This window comes from Vanessa cardui, chromosome 25 (genome assembly GCF_905220365.1).
Source record: "Vanessa cardui chromosome 25, ilVanCard2.1, whole genome shotgun sequence".
In the NCBI taxonomy this organism is placed as follows: domain Eukaryota; kingdom Metazoa; phylum Arthropoda; class Insecta; order Lepidoptera; family Nymphalidae; genus Vanessa; species Vanessa cardui.
Genome location: NC_061147.1, coordinates 1106479 through 1112456, shown reverse-complemented (window position 1 = coordinate 1112456; position 5978 = coordinate 1106479).

Below are 5978 nucleotides of genomic sequence, written 5' to 3'. Positions count from 1 at the left end.
TCCAGCTACTAGAAATCTAACAAGCGTTTCTTTTTAATTGTCATTCTATACCATTTGTTTTCGCTGATAAAACGCCTTACGTTTTTCCCCTGCATAAAGTGGAGACGAGGGAGGGTATGTTGAATTTGCCGGCGCATGGGTGGCTAGTGCGCTATAATACACCGGAATACCAACAAAAAAACCAGCGTGACCCTCTTCTTCTCTTAGGCGGGTGCCACGGGATAGTTTTAATTTAATTCTACACCAATTACACGTAAAATTATCACAGTTCTAAAAGAGGAAAGGTCTTTTTATAATTATCGTCTTTTTAAACATATGTCTTTGTTATATTTTATGTGTATCTAACCGTAAACTTGTAGATAACAGTTATACTTGTAAATATAGATTATAATCTAACGGTATTTACAATTAGATGGTGGTATAGAAGCATATCTAACCTAAAAATTTAATATTTGCGACCTTATTGTATAAAGACACACTTACATTGTTTTAATATATTTCGTAATATTACCTTAATTAAGTATAATTTTGCGCGAGGTTTTTTAGGTATTTTGCAGGTTAGAAAATAGTCAGTTGCCAGCTCATTTAAAAATGATAATGGCGTTCCAGAAAACTCTCCGTATCTGAAGAAACATCTGACCATTACTATTTGAAAGCATGACAAAGTAACAGACTTACACTTCCTTGTATATGACAAAGCACATATTGCTTAATAACACGACGTCATATGACGCTAATTCGTGAAGATAAAACTGTTATCAAATCAGTTACTGCTACCGTTGTAATAAACAAAATATAGTATAACTTTTAATTTGATAAAGTAGGATGCATAATATTGATTCTTATAATATATAAATAGTTAAAGACTATAGAGGTATTCTGTGAAAAGAAACTCGAATCTCACAGTAGAACTAGAACGTGAATTGTCAGTAGGTATGTGATATAATATATCCGCACATAATATAAAAAAGTCGCTTCTCGTCATAGATTTCTTTATTTTTATTGATTGAATTTTAGTTATTGAATGCGGTTCTCATTAAAAGCAGAAGGAAGTTTGTATGTATACATGCATATTATAGTAGAGAATATCCGTGAAAATTGCCATTCCTAGCCGGAAAAAGCTATTTCTTTTTCATGTTTGTTTTACAAAATAGAAGATGTATTATTTTTTAATTATTTATTCCCGGACGAGTGAATAAAATCAAAATCAAAATCAAAAATCAAAGTATACTTTATTCAAGTGGGCTTTTACAAGCACTTTTGAATCGTCATTTAACAATTAAGTGAAGCTACCACCGGTTCGGAAAGTAGATTCTACCGAGAAGAACCGGCAAGAAACTCAGTAGTTACTCTTTTTCAACATTTAAAAAAATACAGTCATGTTAGTTAATTTTTAAGTTAATACAATTATTAAATTAATATATCCTGCCTGGAAGTCAACAGGTATTAATTCCACGCTTTTTTATCATCTACAAAATCTTGTATCGAATAATACGCCTTTTTCACCAATGTATTTTTTATGAACGATTTGAATTTACGAGATGGCAAAGTTAAAAATGTCTGTGGAATTTTATTATAGAAATGGATACCTTGCCCCAAGAAAGATTTATTGACTTTGCGGAGTCGGAAACTTGGCGTTATAAGCTTATCCTTACTTCTAGTGCATATACAATGTTTATCACTGATTTTATCAAAGTTATCAATGTTACTGTGAATATACATGATATTGTTGTAAATATATTGCGACGCAACAGTGAGTATTCCTACTCTGTTAAAAACATCCCGAAGAGAGTCTCTAGCTCCAAGATTATAAATAAACCGAATTGCTCTCTTTTGTAAAATAAAGACAGATTCAATGTCTGCAGCGTTACCCCAAAGTAATATGCCATATGACATAATACTGTGAAAATAACCAAAATAAACTAAACGAGCGGTATCAATATCAGTTAGTTGTCTAACTTTTCTAACCGCGTATGCTGCGGAGCTGAGTCTCCCTGTTAGGGAAGACAAATGGGGACTCCACTGAAGTCTGGAATCCAATTCTATTCCCAAGAACACGGTAGTATCGGCTACATCAAGCGGGCCACCGCTTAAAGATATATTATAATTTTGCTTCCTAACATTGGGTAGGGTAAAAACTACACATTTTGTTTTTTGAGTATTCAAAACCAAATTATTTACATTAAACCAATCTTGTATCTGTGATAAGGCACCGTTCACATCGTCATAGTCAGTTTTTTTCCTGTCAACCTTAAAATCAGTGAAGTATCGTCAGCAAACAATACTATATCACAAATACCTTTAACAAAGAAAGGAAGGTCATTTATATATACTAGGAATAGAAAGGGACCCAAAATTGAACCTTGTGAAACACCCATTTTTAGCGTAGATCCAGTAGACTTTATTCCATTAATGAATGTTAAATAGTTGACTTTAATAATTAAATAAGGAATGCTTTTAAAAATATATACAGAATTAAGTTTAACTATGGAGACATGACACTAGTCTAGTTATTATATATAGTATTAATTACATACGTTATCAACCTAGAATATAATTTTCAAGTGTATTGTACAAGCACTTTGTAAACTTCACTTTATACTGACTACAAGTCGCTCATAGAAGTTGTTTTTGTCGAGAACGTTTGGAAGTAGTTCCACGCTTAATTACTAAATGTCTGGATCCTACTCTTATAAATAGTGTAAGGTTAATTAATCTTACACTATTTATAAAACGAGCCAATATATTATATTATTATGTATTTATTTAATACTATGTAATATATACACTAATAAGTTTTTAAATTCATGGGTTATAACTGGCCATAGTCACATAATGACTTTAATTATGTAACCATGGCAACAGAAAAATAAGGAAGAAGATACTGACATTTTTTTTGGTTGAATATATTTTTATGTTGAATTGTGAACAATAACATTTTTATACCAAAAATAATCGAATTTACTTGAAGATAATCTCAGATCCTTTTAATAGTTACCAAAATTTTTCTCTTTTAAAAATTGTCGGAGACTAAGATTTAATAAATTTATAAGACAAAACCTTATCTTAACATTTAATTGAAGCTAAATTTTGAGAACCGCTACTGAGATGCGCGAAATAGACAATTGTTCTTTTATTGCATTGCATATTTCTTAAAAAAGATGTATGTAAATAAAAGTATATGTTTATCCTCTATGGGTTTGCTTAACTATTTATACGATCGTAATGAAACATAGGTGAGTTATTCAGCGTGCATTTGCAAAGTTGCTGAAACAAAAACGGTACAATTTTCTCTTTAATGCTGTTTCGATATAAAGGTCTAATGAAACCATTTGTATACCCACGACTGGCTAGTAAGTAATACTAAAAAAAATAAATTACATATTGGTTAATTTTGAGAAATTCATGCATCAACCAGCTTTTCTGTTACCATTGGTCGCAATAAGAGTTAATTTTTGATCAATCATCTAATTATCTGCAGCCAATGATGTTGTAGTAAACAGATATGTTATTAACGCGCAAAAAGTGAAGACTAGAAAACGTCCTAATTGAGACGTTTGCATTTAGTTGTTTTACGTAGTAATACGTTATAATACATCATAATTACGTAGTAATACGTTTTGCGTAATTAAAACATCTAGTTATTCCTTTTACTTATTGTTTTTATCAAGTTATCCTTTTTACTTTTATCTAAATGTAAAAATAAACTAAAATAAACGCTCCCCGGCGCGGCACACTTTTTTCTGTTATTTAGTATGGATGTAACATATATGTTTATTAGAATATCATTGTCTGCAGCCGTCAAATTTAACCGTCAGAGTCTAGACCAATAAGTTGAACTTAATAGGTTGTTATATAACCTTCACTGGGTGGTACTGCTTAGTACCATCCGTATAATAGGTCGATAGGTACCATACACTCATTATAATATATTCTACCGCTAATCAGGAATATTAGTAGGATTGTGTTCCGATTCGAGGAGGATCCAGTACTTATAATGGTAGGTAATTCCAACAGTTTCTGTGTATACTTATGGACTGTATTAGCAATCTATCAGATAACCATTTGTCAGCTTGCAATAAGTACTTAATTAAAAATACAGTAAATTTACAGCCTGTAAATTTACCACTGCTGGGCTAATGGCCTCCTCTCCCATTAAGGAGAGGACATGTTCAACCACGCTGTTCCAATGCGGGTTGGTGGAATGCACATGTGGCAGAATTTCAATGAAATTAGACACATGCAGGTTTCCTCACGATGTGAAACACAAATTAAGCACATATATATATAGTGGTGCTTGCCTGGGTTTGAACCCGAAATCGTCGGTTAAAATGCACGTGTACTAACCAAAAATTTCCTGTGATTCAGAATGATTAAACTGATAATTTATGGCAATGAAATATTATAAGACTATTATTGAAATAATAAAGAGCTCTCATAGCAATAACTTAACCTACTTTCTTTCCAAGTGTCATTGATATGTCATCTCTAAGTGGTCCTTAAGTAAAGTTATCCTCGACACGTGAAATCTATTTAAGTTATTAAGTTAGACCTTTTTGAAAACAAGCTATTTATATTAATAATTTCGTGCAGATCAAAGAAAGGCCCGATCGTAACTTGTCCACAATTATTGATCGTTAAAAATTAATGTTGTTTTTAATAAATTAATTATTAAATTAATTTTATAGTACGACACATTTTTTTTATGATATAGGTTAGCGGACGAGCATATGAGCAAATTAGATGTAGCATCGGAAAATGCAATGAAATGAAAATAAAACCGATTACTGCCGATTTACACAACCATAGAAATAGTTCTCCATCGCGCCATTCGACGCTATTCGTCAATATTAACATAAGAAATAAATATTCATAATTTGGGATAGCGTACTCAATTCGGATGTGATTGGTTTTACGAATTCTACCGATGCTACATCTAAGTTGTGTCGTACTATAATGAAATCCATAAAATACAACATATAAAATGCCATGTTTAAAGTTGACGTGTGCGTTCAGTAACGTCAGACGTTGAAAGGGTACTTACCATTAAACAAGAGCGTTCACGTGTATTTAAACAAATTAGGATTTGGTTGTTGAGTATACATTACATAATTTGAGAAAGGTTCGGTCAAATTATGTAGTGGCCTGTAATGTCTCTTACGCTCGTGTAAAACAAAATGAGTGACATAGAAATTGATGGTCATTAAAAAATTCAAATTTGAAATAAAGCATTAAAAATAATAATATACGATTTTTGGTAAAAAAAAAAAAATTTAGTACAAATTTTCTAAAAAAGGTTTTTATATACTAGGTGTATTTTATATACCTAGCATCAAAGGGAGTGGAGAACTGCTTGAGAGATCGTCAGACCTTCTGTCGCCACGGCATACGAAATGTATAAAACAAAGTTACCCTTACCGCTGTCTGTCCTTATGTATGCTTAGATCTTTAAAATACAAAACTAATTTTGATACGGGATTTTTTAAATCGATATTAATATTTTTAATCAATAGGAAGGTTTATATGTATAATACGTGGACAATATAGTAGAGAAACAGATAATTTTAGTTACTGTCTAATGACTGAAAAACTGTGAACGTTGTAAGATGTTCTGTAGTATTTAATATAATATCACAGTCATATTTTAGTCAATTTACACAAACCCATAATTATACACCTAATTTATGACGAAACACATTGATTAGTAAACCGTATGAAAATCTGAAAAAAGATGTAACTTCGCATTATAATATGTAGTGGTATTAAATATTTCGATATAATTTTTTATTATTACCTCTTTATATTTGTTCACATATATTCCTTAATTTTATATAATTTAAAAATAAAAATAGTGACTGTTAAAATCATTTACGATAACCACAATTTAACGTCCTTTGTTCTCTTGACAAACAGTTATACAAGTGCTGTTATCGGGCTTTGATTGCCGTTGGAATATCTAATCTCATTATCAATATCAT